The sequence below is a fragment of the Schistocerca serialis genome, chromosome 1 (assembly GCF_023864345.2).
Source record: "Schistocerca serialis cubense isolate TAMUIC-IGC-003099 chromosome 1, iqSchSeri2.2, whole genome shotgun sequence".
Taxonomy (NCBI): Eukaryota; Metazoa; Arthropoda; class Insecta; order Orthoptera; family Acrididae; genus Schistocerca; species Schistocerca serialis.
The window spans coordinates 413828410-413852836 of NC_064638.1; the positions used below are offsets into that span (position 1 = coordinate 413828410).

At 39.4% G+C, this 24427-nt stretch overlaps 1 pseudogene; it reads left to right on the forward strand.

Moving 5' to 3' along the window:
• The first annotated feature begins 568 nt into the window (after positions 1-568).
• On the forward strand, positions 569-686 carry LOC126427913 (5S ribosomal RNA; annotated as a pseudogene).
• Positions 687-24427: the final 23741 nt, after the last annotated feature.

Sequence of the window (24427 nt, forward strand, 5' to 3'; positions counted from 1 at the left end):
CTACATTCCAAGCTGTGGGGACGGGTTGTGAGTCGTGCTTGGGTAGCTCAGTTGGTACAGCACTTGCCCGCGAAAGGCAAAGGTCCAGAGTTCGAGTCTCGTTCCGACACACAGTTTAAATCTGTCAGGAAGTTTCATATCAGCGCACACTCCGCTGCAGAGTGAAAATCTCATTCATAATTTAATTCCCGTCTGTTTGTCGACCTTCGCGAACCACCTTCGTTCGTGGACCTCACTATACTACTGTCCCACCACGCTCGGCACTTTCTCCTCAATTTATTGGCTTTTGGGGACTGCCCTTCTCAACAGTGGAATATCATTTATGACGATACGAACGTAAGGACGATACATCACCCAGTCCCCAATCGGAGAAAATCTGCTGTAGGCCCGGGAGAGGAAACTAGGCACCTCCGCTGAGCAATATGCCGCGCTCACCCGCAGCTACCGAGGCGGACGTAGTGGTAATTTCAGCCTTGACGTCTGCATGAAAACCTCTTCCTCGTCGGATGTTTAAAGGGTCATTCAGTCTTACTTAAGCAGAGAATTAGGAAGCGGTTAGACAGTAGGGGGCAACGGCCTTACCGCAGTGGATACACCGGTTCCCGTGAGATCACCGAAGTTAAGCGCTGTCGGGCGTGGTCGGCACTTGGATGGGTGATTATCCAGGCAGCCATGCGCTGTTGCCATTTTTCGGGGTGCACTGAGCCTCGTGATGCCAATTGAGGAGTTACTCGACGGAATAGTAGCGGCTTCGGTCAAGTACAGCATCATAACGACCGGGAGAGCGGTGTGCTGACCGCACGCCCCTCCTATCCGCATCGTCCACTGAGGATGACACGGCGGTCGAATGGCCCGGTAGGCCACTCCAACTGAGGAGCTACTCGACCGAATAGTAGCGGTTTCGGTCAAGAATACCATCATAATGACCGGGAGAGCAGTTTGCTGACCGCACGTCCCTCCTATCCACATCGTCCACTGAGGATGACACGGCGGTCGGATGGTCCCGCTGGCCACTCCAACTGAGGAGCTACTCGACCGAATAGTAGCGGTTTCGGTAAAGACATCGTAATGACGGGGAGAGCGGTTTGCTGACCGCACGCCACTCCTATCCGCATCGTCCACTGAGGATGACTCGGCGGTCGGATGGTCCCGGTAGGCCCGAAGACGGAGTGCTTTTTTAGGCAGCAGTGCGATCGCGAGAGATGAAGTGGCGCCTGCGGTTTCGAAATGCGCTGTCAGGTGACATGACTGCCTACAACTGCCACACTAGCCAGAGGGTAGTATCGCGTGGTCCTCCAGAGCTAACCGAAGCGTCTACAGGAAGGCCGCGGACAGAGTCGAACGCCGCCGGCGGAGGAGTCCGTGCGTCCGCAGCAGTCGTACCGCGCGCCACCCCGGCCCGCTGCACTGCGCCCGCGCGACCCGCCGCGCCAGTGCGCGCGCAACCGGTGGCGCGCGATCCCAGTAAACATGTTGTATCGACTGCGGCGGCGGCGGCGGCGGCGGCGGCGATACACCGATAGCTATTAGAGCCGCGGTATCGACACGCGACAGTCAGTGCTCTCTCGCGATCTGATGCCCCTGTCAGGGCGCGGCGCGCGCGCGACCCGCCAGATTGATGCCGCGCCGCAGGTCTTGGGCCCAGTAGCTCGCTACGCGTTCCTACAGCCGGCAAGATAACGTCCGCGCGAGTTAAGTCGTCGCGCGCGGAAAATTATTTTCAGTGCGGCGAATAGTTAAACACGTGCAGGCACGTTCTCGCGTTTGTTCGGCCTGCGCGAGTTGCGTGTGTGTGCGCGCAAGAGAGAGAGAGAAAGAGGGTACGTATGAGCCGCTCTCTTTCCAATTTATGCTCCCTCATAGATAAAGTCATAACCGAATGAAATAGTATGCATACTGCATGAGCAGCGTGTTTGCTAGCTGGCGCTCGCGCCGGCCTCGCCTTCTCTTGGGGGCTGCGCTGCGCTCGGCGCCTCAATTACACCCGGATTGGGCAATGAGAAATTTTTTGGCGCTCTCAGAGAAGGGCAGGAGGAGGAGGAGGAGGAGGACCAGTACCAGGAGACCCCTCTCGCCTCTCCCCGCCCCTCTCTACGGGCCGCTCCTCCGCTGGAGATTATGAAGAATTTTTATCACTAAAAATATAGTCGGGGAGATGTAAGGACCGGCCACCCAGGGGAGAGGGCGCCAGCCGCCGCTTGCCCGCGCCCGCGGGATAAGGGGAGAAAAAGTGGCGCCGCGCGCCCGGAGGTGGTGGCGGCGGGGGCGGGACGCGGCCAGGTGGGGGCGGGGCGTCTGCGCCGCCGGCCGCCCGCATTGGCGTCTCGCGGCGCGACTCCGCCTTCGCCGGCGCATTTTTGAGCCTTTTTACTGGCTTTATCGCGGGAGGCGGGCAAAAAAACGCCGCGCGCTGGGCGGCGGCCCGCTGCGGCCACGTGGTCCGGGCGGCAGCGGCACACGTGATGAATGCCGCGCCGGCCGGCGCTGGGGTGGGCGCCCGCCTGCAGGTCCGCAGGTGCGTCGCTCGCCGACGCGGTCCGCGCTCCTCCGCTGCCGTTCCTCCTTTCCCGCGCCTCACTTCCCTGCAACAAATATAAAAAAGTAAAATACTCAAAAGTTCCAACAAAAGTAAGATATAGTAAAGTGTATGGCTCGGAATACATAATGTGTAACAGTGCTGCGAAATGCAGCACACACACACACACACACACACACACACACACACACATGTACACAAATGTGTGTGTATATATATATACATATACATACATTCGTTCGCACAGCCCCTGGCCTCACCTCTCTCGCTACCCTCCCCCCTCCCTCATCCCCTCTTACCACCCCCGCATACTCGTCTTTCTTTCTGACTCTTTTCCGTTCCTCTCCCACGCGCTATGCGTCCACATGCGCCCAATTATATTCGCAATATCTTTGTGATATATACACACAAACAGACACACACACACGCACACACACATACACACACGGGCCAACGCACATACATTTTTTTTCACCTGTTTTTGTTTCCTCGGAGGGAATTTAAGGGCAACAGATAACCTCAGAGACGTAATGATTTACATACATTTTCTTTTCAGGAGAAACCAAGTAATTAAATTGTCTTCTTTTCTGGGGAAAAAAAAGAGATTTTTTTTTTTTTTGGTAACGAATGACGGCGCACCGAGGCGTTTGTCCTCTGTAGGTAAATGGAACCTGCTATCTGAATGATGCTGCTTTTCATTTCTTATGTTTGCCTGCCGTCAAAATCCTTGGCAAGCTTTAGGCACACTCAGTATTCATTAGAAGCATTCCTGTGGAATTCATAGCTTTACTGTTGTTTCGCGAACAGAAGGAAATAAGTTTTGACACTAGAAACTGAGCTCCACAGATTTATTACAAAAAACGCTTTAGCATATATCGCGATAAATGAAGTTCACGTGAACCAGTCTCTAGAAACTTAAGAATCAATCTGCAAAAAGGAATCACATAAAAATGCGGAACTAGTCTCGAAGCTGGTCTTATATCTAAGTTTTTTGAAATGTTTTGTGCGAGCTTTACTGCGTTCTTCTATCAAAGTGTTTGTTGTGTGTTTTAATTAATGGTGAAGTTTTCTTTTGTGGGGAAGGAAAGAGTTTGGTAATATATTTTTACTCCCTGTGAAGATACGATATACTTTCTTAGATCTGGTATAGGTTAGATGTTTTTCTGCAGTGTATCTAGTTCCGTTATGTGACCATCGTAATCGTATACTTCCTCTTGATTTCATGGGTCGAAGAATTGGTGTGCACACCATGGCGTAACTAGACATGGCTCTGTTACACTCTTTTCATCCTTGCTGTTCTTGAATGAGTAAACCGACATACATCCAGTCATTCTGGGAACCACATATTCGTAGACTAACATGTTGACAAGTCGTGGTATCCGTGTAATAAACATTTTAGAGTACAGTGCTCAAAACTCGTGTTGTCATCTGTGGTCCAAATTAAAAATTGCTCAAACAAAGAGCAGGAAGAAACACGTCCAAGTCACATTAACAATTTAATTATGAGTCATCATTTTGATGTTGAGTAACAGGAACTGTTGCTGATAAGTAACAGCACTGGACGATTTATTAAATTTATCACACTGAGAGAAAAATTAAATTATGAAACTTGTTATCCTCAGTTATGGACAGCAAACATTTCACACGCTTCACCATGGTGAAGAAATTTTCTAAGTTATAGCAGTGTAGTTCTTCACAATCAGTTAAGTAAAACACTAACATTTTTGTCTCGAAATTTAGACTTCCTCACTAACACTATCTTCCTCTTCATTTCTCGGTTCGGTGTCTTTTATTCTGAGTTCGTAACGCTTTTTATCGTTCATGTAATATTGGCCTTATTTGGCTACTCTGTTTTGTTCTTGGTGAAAAACAAGAAACTGCAGCAGAATGCGTCTTGCACGGTGGTAAAAATTGGACAGAAATAACTCAAGTGTGGCTGCTGGGTAGAAGCTTATCCATTATTTCGTTTACCAAAGATTTATAGGTTGCATTCTGGCGTATTGACATGATTCGTGTATTATGTACTGTAAGCACGCAGGTCTCTGGAACTATAAAGATTTGTAGAAGTTATGGCTAATCATAGTACGTAATAAAAAAATACGTCAGCATCGTTGTAAAGGGAGCATATATTGTGGAATCAGATGCTAGATTTCTTACCTCTCATCTACCTCTAGCCGTAACATTAATGGCCATCTAACAAAATCAGTCCTCCAGAGCTTTGCCAATGTACAAATTTGATTTCCATAAGAAAAAGAAAAAACACAGAAAGACACAAAAAAATCATCAGATACGTGCCTTATCCGGTAGAATACAACCATCCACAGTAGCTTTCACCACAGCTAGAAACAGATGACATCCTACGATTAGCAATACGTAAATGACATAAATTAAATTTGAGCTACAGTATGATGAGCAACAACTCGTTTCAAAACCGATAACGGTGTTATTTTTTAATAAATGTACTTAACACCTGTCGCTACTTGCCGTTCTTACTTCTGTAAGAATAAACTGATATTTTCATGTTACCACCGTTTAAGTGTTTCGCCAACGAATGTTTTATCATTAATTCACTGTATAACGAACTTCCTCTGGTCATCTACTATCAAATTCATCCCTTGACTGTAAAAACGCCTTTAAATGAGAGAGAACTATGTCTACAGGTTCATTTAGTCGCCAGAAATCACTACATTGAACACATCAGAGTGACCCGGAACCCAGTAATAATGTTTCCTCCCGATACAGTTATGAAAAGATACGATAGAAAGTTAGCATACAGGCCGCTACAGAACCTTTATTAACCGTAAATCCCCGGTTTCCAAACTTCCCACGTGTACGCATAAGTGATAAGGAACAAAGATTCTTGGAATGCTGAAAATACTTATATTTACCTCATAAAACGTAATATGTTCTGTTGCAATGAAGAAGTGATACCAAGAAATCATAATAGCAGCCACAAAGTTACTAATACAGATAATACCAGAGAAGTGAAAATACTGGTAATACGAGAGAAGTGAAAATTTATTTTTATGGATACGCAAAACAGAGATGAAATTAATTTTAATACAGGACTTAAGCAGTAAAACTAGCAAAATTCCGATTTAAGACTCAGTACAACAAAATATTCAACTAAAAATAAACATGTTCCGCATATTTGAAATAAAAGACTAATTGTGTGTCCTTTATGACCTGTGAATGAACAAGGATAGGGTAGTAAATACATTTGAATTTATGCACTGCTGTTATTATTGGAGAAATAATAAAATACTGATTCTGCCAAATTTTCTGAAAGCTAGAAAAATTAACAACACAGATTACTCTCCTCGAAGAAACAGCCAATAGAGAAAACTTACCAATCTCTCCAGAGAAAATAAAAATTTATAGAAAATACTCTGTAAATTTGAAGAAAAATTATCCGTCCGATAGAATAAGTACAGTTTTTCAGATATTTTGTCTACTGTAGACAGAAGGATACAAGTGATGGCTATAAAAAAATACGTATCTATATCGCTAAAACAAACACATAGTGAAAGCCGATTTTTTTCATGCTAGTGAATGAACTGAAGTACATGCTTCTAAGTGGAAGTATCGGATAGGAAAATTATCAGGAAAATGTTAGGTAGTCTGAAATATTCAGAATTTAGAAAATCAAAAAGTAAAAACCGAATTTATCAGAACATATAAAACATATCAGACACAACACGAAAGAGATTACAGTTTCTCATACACTTTTACACAATGAATGACAATAGGCTGCCAAAAGTATTTTCATGTATCTTCGGCAAAAAAATCAACTACCAACTGGATTCGAGAAGTCAACAAAGACTGGGAAAGAGGCAACATAAGGGAAGAAGAAATAATAAAGAGAGAAATATTTAGGAAGAAGTTGGCTGAAGGAGGAACAAAGGAATAAAGTGAAATAATGAAAGATACTGGAAGGAAAGAAAGGAACAACGAATTATGTGGAACTCATATCACTGCTAGAAGGCTCTAACGTATCAACAAGAAAATATTCTCTGATGATATGATGGAATAGGCGGAAATATATATCTTAGTAGTGTAGAAATCTACTCTGAAATGTCCTATGACGCCATTAGGCTGGTAATTTGACCATGAAGTTGTGAAAATTTTAGCAAACCTGCAGTGAGATATGTAGGATAATATAAAGTGTCTATGAAATGTTTAAAGTTGCTTGGAATACCACACATAGACTACAGAAATAAATTAACAATTTTTTCATTTGGAGCAAAAAAACACCAAGCAATAAATAAGTAAATAAAAATAAAAGGAAACAATAAAATATAACTGACAAATGCAGGTATATAATCAAGCACTTGATTTTTCCTGGTGAGTCTGGCAATAAGGGTAAAGTCAGCTTAAAATTTTTGAAGCCAAATTGATTGCTACAAAGCCAAAACTTTGTAAACAAAAGCGTATTTTAATGCACTTGATATTGTCACACAAAATCAGATACTGTATTTGTGAGAGACTATTGTGGGCAGTTGATTCTGTCTCAGTGCCCATACTAAAGGGCTAGCTTCTTTGCGTAGAAAGCGTCTCTATCTCCCCCCTTCCCCACCCCTTCCCACCAGTATGTACCCCCAAACAAATTTCAAACAAAAACCAAATACAAATACAGAAATAATACAGTTCTCCACCTACAACTACTAACGGTGGTAGACAGGAAATATAATCATTATAATGAGACACTAGACAGAGTAAAAAATGTAATATCTGAATATGGCGATCGATGTCATCAAGTGTAATACCAGTCGGTGAAACCATGAAGAAGGAGAAGAAACTCTCAAAACGGGTGACTGTTAGATGATTATGGCCTCATCAGGTAGCTGCAAGAGGTTCCAGTTGAACCACGCAGTTGTCAAAAAATAAGGTATAAAACTAAGAATCAAACAAAGACGTGAAGGACATATTCATGATAGTGTAATAATTATGAACACAGCAATACGAGATGCATTTTCAGGAAATTCACAAAACAGCTGTCATTGTCACTAACAGAAATTGGTCGTACAGTCCAAAAAAAGTTCGGAGCATATTTCAGCACATAGGAAATGAAAGAAACGATCAACTGCAAGACTGAAGTACAGCAAGAGATCAACAGAGATCAAATCAGAAGTCATTTTGCTGTGCGAGTTAGGTACATATGTCTTCAAAAGTAAAGACCTATTTAAACCTAACGTATACTGCTCAAATTCTGTACAGGCGTCATAAAGTAGAATGTTGGAACAAGAAGTACAAAGTCTAGTGCACATTCAGTTTGGAATCATTATGATCACTTTGATTTGAATAAATCATTAATATAAACGATTGAATTGATGGTTACTAACGTATGGAGGAAAGAAGAACAAACTTGAATACTTGGTGAAACGACACGGAGCACATCGAGGGATCCTAACTCTCGTCATTGTAGAAACTGAGATGTCCTCACCTGTGATTGGTTTCATAACTTATGATAAATTAATAGCAAATCTGAGGACAGTGTAATGATAAAGAACAAGCTATGTTAGAGTAGTTACAAAATTTAAGCGACGAAAATAAAGTACCCATGAAATAAAAGCTGGAAGCATTTGAAATGTAGTGCTGCAGAATGATACTGGAAATTCACCTAGCAGATAGTTAACGAAATAACAGATATTACACAGACGGCGTTATGTGTAGAAATTATATAAAGTGCTGTCAGAGGATAAAAAGAAATGACTGGCTGCATCCAACAAACATGAAAACCAGTAACTCAAAAACAGTGAAGAAAGAAAAGATAGAAGATAGGTGGAGAGAAACACACGGAAATATAACCGGTTAACAATGAACATGTGTGAAATAAATTACCTTACAAACATTGAATTTGCGCACTGAACACACAGTAAATCTAGTTTAACATAAAAGCATGAATATAGTTTAACCTAGGTAAACAAAACCTGAAGACTTCTTTCATATATAATTTAAAGATGACAGCGACTACTTTAGTGCAAACTGCAAAAATATGAAATCTTAATGGAAGCTAGGAACATGAAACAGCCAAAGCCAGTTTATAATTGCCAATATTTTATGAAACAGTTTCTTACGGGAAAACTGACAATAACTTAATATAACGTGGACTGTATGCATCTCTTAGGCGTAAGGTCGGCATTAAGAAAACAGTTACAATTCCATGCCGCATATTCTTCGCAGGCTGCATCAAACCAATCTGAAGACTGATGAAAAAAGGGCGTATTTTTTCAAGTACGCCTGTGGTGTCAGCTACTTCTTCAAACGTATCGAACAAGCAATATTCCAATGCCAAACTGTGCACTTCTGTAGTTCCACTTTTGGCTGCAGGATATTTCAGTTCATATTTATTAGTACGACACATACCAACAGTTTTAAAAATTTGTGTAAACAAAATGATTTCGTAGATTCGCACTTGACTTACAATATGTTTGAAATTCGTACCAAGGCATTTCATAAAAAATTAATTGATGCCTGAGGCGTATCTCATCCAGACCGGGAATCATTGATAGGATAGTCGTATCTATAGAATGTGAGAGAGCATGCAGTGAAGAATGTACAAAACTAACACTGCAACCTCTACAGTGTATTTTAACAAAGGTGGAATGAGGGTCAGTATCATACTGAACGGACCCCTAAATTTGAGATGAACAGTTTCAGCATAGAGATTTCTTTTTTAGTAATTGGTGACTTCATAGGATGAGAATGTGAAGGAATGGTTGTAAATAATTTCATTAGTGAAAAAGAGAAAATGATTTACGGCTTCTTTATGAAATGCAAAGGCAAAATTTGTAGACAAAATTACAGTATTTAAAGTATGTGTTAACTTTCCAAACGTTCCAAAAATGTTAAAATTGTAAGGGTTAATCAATGAATACAGACTGGAACAGGATGAAAATAAGTAAGGCTATGTAGTTAAATTTACATTTGCAATAATTTGTATCACAAATTTAACGTTAGCCTGTGGCGGAGGGTCTTACACTCGTAGTCTGCTTTTTCGTTTTTTATCTTCAGTGTAGCATGACGTATATCCATGTCTCTCACATCTCATCTTAGTATTTAGATCGGGCGGTATTTAATCCCAAATTAAATACAATTTTTTTGCGTCAGAATGTTAGACGTCTAATTCCACCAGGACAATTTTCCAGACATCTTACGCGTTTCTTTCTTTATCACCTGGTCACAAATACTTCTTGTAAATAACTAGTATTTTTGTGCGGTTGATTACTCTGTTCCTGTGAATATTCATAGCTTCTAAACGTCTTTTCGGACCTCAAAGATTAACTGAAAAAATAAATCTTTTTTGAACTTCGTTAAAATGCTCCTTTCTTCTTCCTTCCTGGTATATTGCCTCTGGCAACATTTCTCTCTTTACAGTAGCATTTAATTTTCAGCCAATGTCTCTTAACGGTAGGCTGGTTAAAACTGCTCGCTTCAAATAATGTTACCACATACAATCGTGTAATATAAATAGATGGAAGCCTACCGAAAATCGTCGATATTCATTATTTTTCGTAGTACAGTAAAAGAAACGAAGTAAAGAGCATTAAATTACGGAAGGCTATAGAAAATGCAATTTCATCCTTTATAGATAACAGGTACTATCTAATACTAGCGGAATAGGAGTCTATTTCAATTAACAACTTAGACCAGAACAGAGCTGCCAATTTGTCGCTAAGTCGTTGACTGTATTCTAGATCTACATCTAGGTATATCAACAAGTCACCGTACAGTGCGTGACGGAGGGTACTTACATTTTTCCACATTTAGAACTAGCTGACTTTCATCGAACCAACTAGACGCTTTATCTAATTCGTCTTGTATCTTCCTCCAGTTACCCTCGACACCCTACCGTGTACAACAAAATTATCAGTAAACGCAGATTTCTGCCCATCTTGCCCGCCAAAACACTTATTGATGCTCATTCCAACAAACCAACATTTACAGAGGTATTAATATGTACCAAGTTCTAAATTAGGTCTTAAAAGTTTTCTGAAGAGTAAGATAATGAAAACGTGAGTATAATTTCATCAAAAGCGACAGACGACCAACAATGATTCATTGTCATTCGGAATTGGGAAGAAGTACATCAGAAATTCATTTTATAACTATCACATATTGACATAAGCAACATTACTAGGTATCCCAGGACGAATGTCAATATTCAGGGATATGATAGCAAAGATCATTCGAACCGAAGAAGTCGAGTAAACATGGGTTCTAAAACGCATACCTTACCAGCTAAGAGCAGTACATCATTTTAAATACTGTGAAAGGTATCGTTTCTAGTGGAAGCTCTTTGCTGTCCATGTTTTGAGAAGTGGTGGTATGAACCAAAATAAGATAAAAATGTCATGTAAACATGAGCTGTTAAGAGCATACCTTAAGAGCTATGTACACTTGTTCACCTTCGCTACTGTGAAACACATACTTAATACTTAACAGTTGCTCGTAGATCTTAATGTACACATTTTAGAGACATCTTTACTAGACATTTTCGCCTGGAATGATTTTTAATGCCATATCCATGTATATTGCCAGTTTCTCCTGAGACACCATGTAGATATGAAATTTTAGCAACTGTATATTAATGTGAAATAAAGTTCACAAAAACGATTCAGAAGCAACAAAAAGCTAGAAATAATCTCAATTTTTCAAAAAATTATTCCTAAACAGCTGATAAACTATGAAATTTGCGGTTGGACACAACACATTTTGTTTCGACGTGATTTAGTTTTTTTTTAAATCTTAGATTTTGTCATTTGCATCGATAAACCATTTCACATAAAGTTATTTTGTGAGTTGAGACAGTATAATGCGTTTAACCGTTTAATAATTTTGGTCATCCATTAATTTTTTATTTTAGTTAACACGCACAGCACTGCCCTTATACAATAGATGCAAATTATATCTACATAAATGTCCATTTCGCCACTGTAAAGTTGATGGCAAAAAGTATTTTGTACCGAAATTAGTGACTTTCTGTTAAACTACATTCGCTTGTCAAAGAAACGTAAGCGTCTTTCCCGGCCGGTGTTCTAATCCCTTAAACTATACCAATTACTCATTCCCAAAATATACTCAACACAGTTTCATAAGAACAGCGTGGCCTATTCTCCAAAGTTTGTTATCCAGACTCCTGAAAGAGCGTCTCGAATTCTTTCGATGCATTCAGCCATGCCACTTGATAAAGATCCTAAACGATGGAGCACTGTACTAACAGCGGGCACACAAGCGTCATGAATCTGGTTTCCTTTACATATATACCACCCTTTTATGGAGTCATCTCAACGAATCTAAATCATCCATCCCTATTCCCCACTACTGATTTCAAGTATGCACTGCTTTACTAATGCGAAATGTCCCAAACTTCCATGTAATATGATAATATATAGTTCTTTATTCCTTTGACAGGCTTTACCTTGTTTTTATCCATGTTTGAAAAGAGCTCCTTTCAGTACACTTAACAGAAATAATTCTGTACTTACTCACGTGTTTTATATATTTTCTTATGGTTTTCCTTTCTATATCTATATAGTTCAAGAAAAATTCGCAGTGCTGTAGGCCTTATTTGATAAATCGTAGGAGAGGCTGTGGAAAGTTGACGACGTTAGCAGTTAATCATTTTTTGGCAGTTTAAAGGTAGTATACCTAGTTGAATAAGTTTTTATTTTGATGCAATCACAGTTATTCCGCCATGTTAAAATCTGTCTCAAAAGTGTCATACAGTCTCTGTAAACGGACACGATGACTTTAACCACAGGGAACGATGACAGTGCTGACAAAAGCTGAATAGGTTATTATTTGTATAATGTATAATGCAGTACATTAGATGATTAGATATTGCTATGTATTTGTTACTGAATAGTATTTAATGAAAGGATCATTGTCTAAAAATGATATAAAGGCAGACCAGCATTTTTCATCAAGAAAAATCAGACACAAATATCCTCCTTCAATGGTTGACCTATCCTCATCCCACCTTGTGTAGCGTTGCCAACATTCTGTTCCTGCTTGGTGAACGTGCAAGACTAATATGGTCTTGTATCATCAGCCAACGTAGACCTGCTGTGGCGGTACTGCGATGGGCTGCAAGCAAGGGAAACCACAGCCGTTACTTTTTCGCAAGGGCATGCTGATCTACTGTACGATTTAATGAAAATAGCATCCTCTTGGGTAAAGAATTCCGGATATAAAATAGTCCCAATTCGGATCTCCAGGTGGGATCTACACAGGATTATGTCATCATCAGAAAAAACAAAACAGGCATTCTTTCGGTCGGAGAGTTGATTGTTAGAGCCCTTAATCGTGTACGTAGTTTAGAGAATTTTAAGAAGGGAAATGGATAGGCCGAAGTAAAAAGGAGTAGACCTAACAATGAACAAGAAAATATGAGTGCTGGTAAGCCACTATGAACAACATGGCGAACACATTGTTATAGCAAAAATAGAGACGAAGCCAACACATATCACCGTAGTAAAAGAGTGTATGTAATCTAGCTCCGCAGAAAATGAAGAGATTGAAGTCCAAGGAAATTATTCAGTCAACGGAGACGGAAATGCAATTTTAATATGTGATTGTAATTCAATGATATGAAAAGGATGTCAAGGAAAAATACTAGCAGAATACGAAGTGAGGGAGATGAACGAAAGAGAAAACTGACTGGTAGAATTTTGCACAGAACTTAATTTAACCGTTGCTAACACTTGGTTTAAAATCATGAAAAGACGTGGTAGACTCTTGGAGACGCTGGAAGGTTCAAGATTGATTGTACTGTGGTAAGAAAAATATTTAGAGATCAAATTTTAAATTGTAAGACGTTTCCACGGCCTCTGACCATACTTTATTCGTTGTGAAGTGTAGATTCAAACTGAAGAACTTCCAAAAAGGAAGCAATTTATAGAGATGGGATTTGGATGCACTGTAGGAGCCAGATGTTTTTATGGGTTTCAGAGGAGGCATTAGACAACATCGGTCACAAACAGGGGAAAGGAATATATGTAATAGAAGACGAATGGGTAGCTTCGAGATATGAAATAGGGAAGGAAACACAGGTTCACATCGGTTAAAAGACATGACCTCCAAGGAAAATTTGTGTAACTCTCGATATATTGAGTTTCATCGATGATAGGAGAAAATGCAGAAATGTAGTAAATGAAAGGGAATCTAGAAGTGAAAAAACAATATTGAGAGGAACTGCGAAATAGTTAAGCAGGAATGGCTAGAGGGCAAATGAAAGCCTATAGCGTTGCACAACTTTGGAGAAGCAGTTGTATGAATGTCGAAAGATCGGATGGCTTCTAAGCAAAGAAGTGGAACCAGAAAGGTGAACGGAATATACAGAGGATCTGTATATGTGAAAGAAAGTTAAGGATAATATTGTAGACAGAGAAGAGTAAGTAGGTAAAATATGATCTGAGATATGTCATGGCGAGAAGACAAGGGCCCTGGAAAAGACGATTTTCCCTCAGAATTATTAAGATCATTGGTTGAGGCAGCAATGATAAATCTATTCTATCTGATGTGTAAGATACATTTGACGCCAAAATTACCTATATACTTCAGGAACAATGCAATAATTCCGTTTCAAAGAGGGGTGAGGCTGAAAGAGGTTAATACTACTGAACTATCAATTTAAAAAGTCGCGATTGAAATATATTGACACGAATTATATACATAAAAATAAAAAACTGGTAGAAGCCACTTTTCTAAATATCAGTTTTGACTAACAGAAATGTAGGAATACTTGAGGTAATACTGATCCTACATATTATCCTACACGAGACGCAAACCTGCCTTCCTAATAGTTGTAGATTTATAAAGCGCTGTTGACGATGTTGACTGGGCTACAGTGTTCGAAACTCTGAAGGTTTCAGTTGCTCACACCTGATGCAGAAATTAGATTGAAGTTGTATTATTCGAAGAACATGAAAGAAAAGCTGTGTTTGATAAGGGAGTAAGGCGGGGTTGAAGCTTATCTCGAATGTTATTCACTTTGTATGTTGACAATCAGTAAAGAAAATCATTGAAGAATTTGGTAGGGAGAATTAAAATTTAGGGAAAAAGAAATAAAAACATTGAAGTTTGCCGAAGATATTTTAATTCCTTCAGAGATGAAGAAGGAGTTGGACGAAAATCAGGCGACTGTGACGGAATAGGATTCGAAAATAAGAAGCTGAACGTAGTAGATGAATTTTGCGACTTGAGCAATAAAATAACTGAGAATGATCGAAGTAGAAAAACGTAAAATGTAGGCTGGGCGCAGCAAGATAGCATTTTTGACAAAAATGGTATTTTTTTAACTTCTTACATGCGTTTAGATGTTAGAAAATCTTCTCTTAAGCTATTTTTCTGCAGTGCAGCCTTGTACAGAAGTGAAATGTGGACAGTAAGCGGTTCAGACAAGAAGAGTACAGAAACGTTTGAAATGTGGTGCTATACAAGGATACTGAAGATTAGATGGGTAGACCCCATAACTAACAAGGAGGTACTAAATCTAAGTGGGGAAAAAGGATACTTTCGTCACAAACTGACTAAACGAAGAGAAGGGTTGATAGGACACATCCTGTGGCATCAAGATGGAACAATTTGGCAATGGAAGGAAGTGTGAGGGCTAAAAATTGTAGTGGGAGATCTAGGCACGAATACAGTTAAGAGATTCAAATTGATGTAGGTTGCAAGTGTTAGATATGAAGAGTCTTGCATAAGGTAGACTAGTGTGGAGCACTGTATCAAACCAGTCATCTCATTGAAGACCAAAAGAACAACGACAGCAAAAACATTAATCATTTAGGTTGTAACAATGAAGGCCATTCAAAGACGTTACTGTTATCTTTAGGACCCTTGCAAGATGCTGGTAAACTAGCGAAATTTAGGAAGACTTGCAAAGGATCTATGACTGATGAGTATAAATAAATGTGATGTACTGCATACAAAAAATTGAAGAGATCATCTGTTGGTCGATTACATTATTGTAAAAATGCATTTGAAATAGTAGCTGTCATGATATATCTGACAATAACTATCTGGAGCGACTTAAAATGAAATGACAAGGTCAAGAAAATTTAGGAAAATCAGATTCCTGATTTAGCATCGTTGCCAGGATCTTAAGGAAATGTAATTAATCCATTAAAGAACTGTCTTACAAAAACGTTTTCGACCGGTTTCTGAGTACTGCTCATCAGTCTGGGGCTCTTACCCTTTTCGATTAACAAGAAAGATACATATGATCCAACTAACGGTGGCGCGCCTCGTAACTCGATCATTTAGCCGAAAACACGCATTATGAGGACGCTGAACGGACTCCACCGGCAGACGCCAGAATAGAGGCGTTGTGCATAATGGACAGGTTTAGAGGCAAAATTCTGAGAGCGTACGTTTGTAGGAGAGCTCGAAAATCGTTACTTCTTTTCAGAACGTATCACATAATGACTACTAAAAACAGTGGTACTCGAAGCACAGTCCACCATATACACCGTAAGATGGCTTGTGGAGCTAGGGTAAGATCTGTCGAATCGGACAGAGGTTTGGATCGAGTCACTTCTACAAATTTCCTCCTGATCGTCACATTCAAAGTGTCAAAGTGTCAGTACACAGTGGTGACTGTTTTAACTCCGTGTATATATCGAAAACTAGGACCTTGCCAATAGTATTGCACTGCTTTGTTAAGATTTATGGCAGATTGTCCAGTTTTTCATAAGTTCTAAAAATATTCTACTGTGGAAATCAGTTTCCTATTCAAATTATTATATTTCTGATAGTAGTAATTTATTGAGTGTTAATTTCACAGTAAGTTTTTGTACTGGAGGAGAGGTCATGGCGTCACTGTTACGTTAATTTGCTTGCTCAGCGTTACCCACTTGAGGAAAAAAACTATTTTGCATTTCTGGCGAATTGGGTCAATACAGTTGGTGAGAAAGGGTCAACATTTCTTATATCACCTTGTTGCAAGTACTATTATGTTTTCATTTAGTATTAATAGTTTTCGTTTTCTATCGCAGATGGGAAAACGTGTAAGAAAAACATCTTCTTTGTGAAGCTACAAGTCAGCGCCAAGTAGCGAAATTATTTGTGGTGCCACTTTCCTGTCTACAAATATGACTGGAAACTGAAAAAGGTACTGCAGTAAAGTTAATGATGGTTAGTGAACATTAGTGAAGAACAAGAAAATCAAATTGTTCCAGATTCATGAAGCTACTTGCATGTAGCTTCTCGATGGATTGAAATAAAGTAATGTAGGCTGTCTAATAGTCCGTAGAAATCAACAAAGCAAATCATGCATTCTCAGAAGCCAAGAAAATGGTGGGTGGAGAATGAGTAAAAGACATAACAACGCGGTTTGCACATCCTGCGTCAAGGTGACTGAAATTCTTCTGAGTCCGTAGCGCATCATTGTACATAATACAAAATATTTTAAAAAATAAACCCCGAAACCGAAGTTTCGGTCGTATTACAACGATCTTCCTCAGGGCAAGAGAGCTTTTACTGGAGGAAAGATGTTCCTATTAATTGCAGACTGTCGGTGTCAGTGTGTGATATATCTTTAACATTATTCGCCCGAGAATAAAGTCATGATGATTTGGAGAGGGTAGGTAGGAGGCTATTTGTGGACTATCCGGCTTGTCGGTGATTGGTCCTTGCCTGCAAACGAGCGCATGGCTTCTGGTGGTCATGTTCTCTTCGTGGTGTGCGCAAAAACATACATTTCCTATATTAGCTGTTTGCTTGATCTGCTCTGACTGCACCGGGTAAGGCTTTTGCAACACGACCGCACACTGCTCAATGCATTGGGATAGTCCTCTCCCAGGACGTCGTTGGTTTGTGGCCATCCTCTCTGTTAATGTGGTCAGGATGCTTGATACTATATTTCTATACCCTCGTGAAATTTACAGTATGGTGTAAAACAGGAAAGTTTTCACTTTCTGATAGGTATGTAATATATCATTGGAAATCTAATATATTCTAAGAAACTAATGCGTTAACTATAAATTATAATTTCCTTTGAATAATGTTGGTCTAATACAATCTACGATTGGTTGGCAGTAATGTAACCCCCATCCCCTTTCGTGTTCGTGTTCTAAGTTTAATAATTTCTATCGTCTCTCGTATTCTCATATTTGATATTTTAAAATATTTAGTATTTTATACAATGACGCGGTACAACATCCAGATGAATTTCAGTCGTAATGACTAAAAGGATTCAGAGAATGAAATCCAAAGTTCTGTTTGAGGAAAGCAGGAAGAATTTCCCTAGCGAGATGCAATGGTGTTAATAAAGAGCATGTTGCTCCATTCCTTTCCTTGAGTAAAACTGCAGAGTATAATAAGTTACCGGACAAGCCTTACCTGCTTTAGGATGCAGGTGGATCAGCTTCGCAAATTACAAGAAGTCCACAAGAAATATTTCTACCGGAAGAGTAAGAAAATCTGTGGACAGACGTGTGTGTAAAAGTGGGTCAGTTGTCACCATCTTTGCTTGTGCTGCCCTCTCCTCCCCCCTCAGCCCCAGCGAACCGCTACCTATGAACATATTTAAAAAAATTATCTGGAATTCGCGACGGATTTCCCAATGGGTCCTCGAAAACGGTGACAGAATCCAGAATGCGTTAATGGAGAAGCATTCCTAAAATCTAAACGCAGTGTCTCAGGGTTCATGGTCACTGCATATTCTTTGTGGATGGCCATGTGTCGTGAAATGTTGAACAAAATAAAGTAAGTATCATACATCTCTACCACTCAGACCACCCCCCGCAGCCATTAGACACGTCACTGTAAGCCACTAAAATCATACAACGACAATGAACGTATAATCTCCTTTCGTAATACAGAAGGAGCAAGGATGATCAATAAACACAAATTTGAAAATATTTTCAACTGTGCAGGAATGAATGCGGCTACACCAGCGATTTCAGAAAGTGGCTTTCATAAAACAGATATTTTTCCATAGAATGAATGTATAATGGCTGAACATGAATTCTTGCCGGATATTACATAATAGAGCCAAGAAAAAAGCCAAAGGAAATTGACCTTTAGCTTGTGGCAACTTCCGCGAGACCAATTCATGAGGACAGATACCCCAAACTCTTATGTTCTGTTCCACGATTTGTTGCAGACTCGAAAGAAGTCTACAAGAAAAGCGTTCTGCTAGGAAACACAATTTCTTACATCCCTAGAGAGATGAGATGGTTGAAGATATTAATCTCAATGCTAAAGAAAGTGATCCTGTCATTTTCTCCTGACAGTGATGCGTCAACGGTAGTGAATGAGAGGATGGACCTCAGTACGGCGAATCTAGCGCAAGAGGCAGCCCACCAAGCACAGCAAAAATCCACGTCGCGTCTGAGTTGTAACAAGCTGCTAAATGTTCAGCGACTATCTACAAGTGAATGGCCGGCTGCAAAAATTAGTAGTGATTGTTTACAAAAGTAGTCGGCTACGAAATGCGTCTGTTCCCATATTATGCTGCCTGTTAAAAGCGGTCTGGCGATTCGATAACATATGCAACGTCTCACAAAGGGGTTAAAACCCTTTCTTAATTTACTTTCAACCACGATATGATGATAAACACTGAACGGAAAAGTACTCCAGGAGGTAAGCAATCCTTCATCCCTGGAAACATTGATGCAACTGGACCATCGGATTATGGAGAGCCCAGGATTCATGTAAGGAATAGACGGAGCTTCTTAGATGTCTAAGAGAAACCATGTGCAAGGCTAGGCCCATTGGACAGTGTAGTAAAGACTAAGAAACTCAAACAAGTGTCAGATTATTAAACAGACGCACTTCAAGAAACCAGAAACGGAGATGAGAAAGTGTTTCAATCAGAAGGCTACAATATTTATAAAGGGAAGCCCATGATAAAGAACAAAGAGGAAGTCACCATGCTTGGAAAAGCTTTCGTGGTCAAACGTAATCTAATGGAATCCATAATAAATTTTGCGTCCCCATCGGATGGAATATCATCTCTCACGCTTAGATCAGCAAACAATAGCTATACCATCATTAATACTTATGAACCTACGAACAATAACAGAAAGAAATTCATAAGAAGAAGGACAATTTTGGGGAAAACTAGAAAATGAGACATCAAAAATACCATACCACCACATAAAATTACTCATAGGAGACATCCACGCACAGATGGTTAGCGAAGAGAAATACAAGGCTGTAGTAGGAAATTTTCCTGTACACAAACGCTGCAATAAGAATGGAGAAAGGCTCATCAATTGTTGCAGAAAATTCGGCATTAAACTAATGCCAATCTGTCTCAAAAAGTTACCAAGGAGAAACGGGACCTGGTGTTCCGCTAATACATGTTTGGGCTTGTACCAACTCTATCATGTGGCAACAACCAAACAAACCATAGAGAACTCATGAACGCACGGGTCAGAAGAGGACTAGGCATTGATTCGGATCATTTTTTAACAGATCTGAAAACCAAATATCAATTAAAAAACCAGACCTCAAAATTAAAGCAGTCCATAGAATATACAAAAAATTTCTCTCAGAGAACAGGAACGCATTCGTTATAAAGCATCTCACAAAAACGATGATAAATGGGTATGAGATCAGAGAAGCAAAGATAGAAACGGTGAAAGAACTAGAACAACCACTAACAAGAGGGAAAGATAGTTGACAGAATAAGGTAAGTGACGAAGAGCATAGACTAACGGGTTGGGAAAAATGGAACGTCTTCAAAGGATGGAGGCAGGAGCAAGTCCACAGCGATCAGAAAACGTATCAAAAATTATTTGGACGGAGGAATGGAAATATCACACAAAACGATTGTAGGAAATAGATACAAATTTCAGGCAGAACAACACTAGACACTTCTACAAAGTTTTCAAGGAAAAAGTAACGGGGTACAAGCTGGTGAGCCTTCACCTCATTAAAGAGGCAAACTAATTACCAACAATATAGACAGCTGCGAGTTACTAGCAAAATGCTTGAAAAATCTTCTAAGCCGTGAGGAATTAACACTAGTAATTTACAGGCTGTCTCAAAAGGAAAACCCCCTTCAGAAACACTGCCACTGCATCAAACTGAACAATACATCGGTCAGCTGAAAAAGAGCAGAGCGCCAGGAAAAGATGGGATATTAAATGAAATGTGGAAACTGGGAAGGAAGCGGGCAACTGAATCTATTTATGGGGTTATTATAGTTTTCTGGGAGAAATGAAGAATACCAGACGACTAGAAACAAACCATAATCAATCCACTACATGAGAAGGGAGACAGGACAGACACCAACAATTACCAATGCATATCTCTGCTTCCAATGACCTACAAAATTATATCCAAAGCTCCACTGAATAAAACACGAGACGACCAAGCAGAAAACACTGTTGGCGAGTAGTAAGCGGAGTTTAGAAAAAAAAACAGATAGTTGCCAGGGTAAGTTTTTAACTTGAAAACAATCCTCAAGTTAAAAACAATGCTGAATCGTGACAGTCGTTACATTCATTGATTTAAAATAAAACTACTATTCCGCAGACAGACGGACAGTATTTCTGGAAGAAGCAGATATTTCCAAAACCACCAGAAAGTTAGTTGATCAGACACACATGGACTCAACTTCAAAAGTCAAATTTCTAGGAGAAGTTTCTGAACGCTTCAGAATTGTCATTGTGTTCGGCAGAGCGACAGACTCTAACCAATTATCTTCTACCTGGTCTCAGACCAGGTCATGAGAGAGTGGGATAAAAAAACTGAAAGAGAAAACATTGAAGGAATCCATCAAGGTCAAGGAGGAGGAAGATATGCGGCGACATAACTCTCTTTTGTTGACGATACTGCAATATTTTCTATGGCAGAAATATATACAAAGAAAAACTGCATCAAAAACCAGATTAAAATATCGTATGAGGAAACGACATACATTGAACGTGAATACAATATGGAAAAATGTATACAAACATAACATGGAAAAATCAAAAGAGTTAATAAGTTTAAATATTCGGGAGAATGGACACAATCAAATGGATTAGGTGACACCACAAGTAAATAAAGGTCGAAGAAACTGGAATTAGCGTACAAACTCACTCAAAATCGATATAATAAAGGTCATTATCATTCCAGGAAGAAATAAAACACTGCGTATCAGTAATTAAACAGGAAACACTATACGGATCTCATCGTCTAACACTGCATAAAAGAGGTGAAGTAGAAAAATTTAAAAATACAGGAATTAAAATAGTTTGAAAAGGACTACAAAAGAACAACTGGACGAAGAGAACCAATTAACATCTGTACACAGGCGTGGGAACAATCACAATCGCAATAAAGCAGAAATTAAAATATTACGGTAACATCTGCAGAATGAATGACTACAGACTAATGAAGAAAAGTTTTAATTTCATTTCTAAATTAAAAAGCACCGCGAGATAGCTGGAAGAGACAAGAAGGGATTTAAGAAAAATTAATGTCATAGAAGACACCATACAGGACAGGGAAAATTTCTGGCTACTGACACATATTGCAAAATTTCCTACACAACAACAAAAACCCCAACCTGGCAGGGTAATGGCAAATTAACAGAGGCAGGTCATCAGCTAACGTATGAAGAAGTCCTGGGAAGATAGGAAGAATAAGATTGTACCATAGATTTAGGTTCTAAGCGGTCTGTAATTGGCAAATTCTCTAATAAAAAACCCCAGAAAATACAAATGAGACAAAAAATTGCTGATCTACCAGCATCCGTCCCTCCTCCACACTTCCGTGGCGTTTGTCTCACGTGTTCATGGTGTCTGCCAAACTTTACCTCCCTATTTGTTTCTTTCTCTTTTGGTTTCCTTAATCTTCCTTCGTCATAGCATACGTTAATAGTTATTCTGCTTGCGTACTTTTATCTCGTATCCTTAGCATTTATACCAATTTTAGTTATCGTCGTACCGTTACCATGATTAAAGTAAAGCTCTAAATATATAACTGCACTTCCATTATTTTCAGTGCAGCAAGAAGCTAAAGTTTTGTGAAACTTCGACACTGATTGCTATACTACGAAGTATCAATGCCACCGGTGTGCTTTTGAGTACTAGTATGTATTCTATACGTGCATACAATGAAGTTCGTAGGACTTTATTGAAGATGAAACATTTCGGCGCATCTTTCGTACTGTTGATGAAAAATTTCAACGCATCTTTAATACCATGAAAAATGCTGTTCGATTCAGAAATTCTATACTCTGCAATTTATGATCGCAAATGAGAATACTCCTTTGGTTTTCATTCGTTCCAAAATTACATCCATGCATATCTTCAATGCCTTGCACTAAGACATGTGGTTAGGTCAACAAAACTTCAGTAACCAGTATACCGAGTTGTGTGCTGTGTCTTCACTGAACACTTAAGTACAGGGAAGGTGCACTGCACTTACATAGACGATGGATCGAAGACTGTGATCTGAGATTGTTTGCATGTATTTCTGTCATCGAGTTAAAATTAATAATAATTAGTAATGACGCCTGTATAATTTACAATTGGTGTAGTAAATGGCCGTCCAGATGAAATTGGTAAAAGACAGTAACAGAAATGAAATACAGCAAAATTTATGACCGCAATACTCTCCAACACTAGGTAATATCTGTCACATAATTAAGGACACACCTACCACAACCAAGAGTACGAGCAGCATGAATACTTCTGACCGCATCATTTAGAAGATTCACCAAAGCATAGCATTTCCTTACCTCAAATAATTCACGTGTATCCTGTTCATTGTTCAGGACAAAAATTCTTCGCCATATTATTTTTTTAACTACCCGTGAAAATCTGTTATCGTTTTCACTGTCCTATAGAACACACCGTAATAAATTTTCTGCCTGTGCAGTGTTTCGAATAAAAATGTTGTTAACAACTGACAGTTATCAAAAGGAGAACTAAGGAAGCTTAAGAACTGACATCCGCTCTAGGTAAAAGGCACAAACGGCCTTGTTCCCATTTTACAAGATAAAAAAAAGAAAGTCGCTCACGTTCTTCCTAGAGGAACGAGCTCAACATTTGCTCTAAAGGAGGTAGGGGAACCAAGGAAATACTAATTCTGGATCTGAGAGCAGTGCCGTCAGTAGATGGCCAACCCACCCGGTGATTGCCTTATAGCTCGCATTTAAAAACATAAATCTTTTTGTTCGAGTCCTTGTGAGGTAGCATGATTCAGCACTATTTTAACGTAGATAGTTTGTAGTCTTTGCTATGTTCAATGTTCCTACACGCCGTACGAAAACTTCGTCATAAAAGTAATTCAGCTAGTAATTCTCTAATATTTCCGTCCCGACATTAGAAAATGTTTCCTATGATGTCTGTTAGCCCTATTATCATTTCATAGAAAGAAAACAAATTACTAGCTTGAAGTCTCATTCAGGTCAATTGCAGGTAGCCGACTACAGAAAGTCTTCAGTTAGTACTTTCGTGTTGATCTCATGTAATTTATTTTCTCTATCTGTGAAAAACCAGCTTCACTCTCTGAAATGCTGTCACACATGTAAGTAACCGTAAATTCTTATTTGTCTCATATTATTTCAGTTTCAGTCGTATTTTAATCCCAGAACTCTTTGCGGTGGCATACCCGTGTAAAGAAACAGAAACAAGCCTGAATTCTTCTACAGTTATGGAACTACGAAAATAGTTTCGATTAGCGCATAGAAACGTTGCTTCGTTTCACAGCATATTTCTGTTTTCAGCGAACGAATTCTCAAATATTTTCATGTTCGTTTTATGAATTTACGACCTTTTTCTAATTTTATGTGGACTACCTCATGCCACACCATGTGTAAATTATATTGATGTCTTTACTGATCGTGATTAATTTTTAACTCGATGACAGAAATACGTGCAAACAGATCTGGTATCGCAGACTTCGATAAATCGTTTAAGTAAATGCAAAGTATCTACTGAC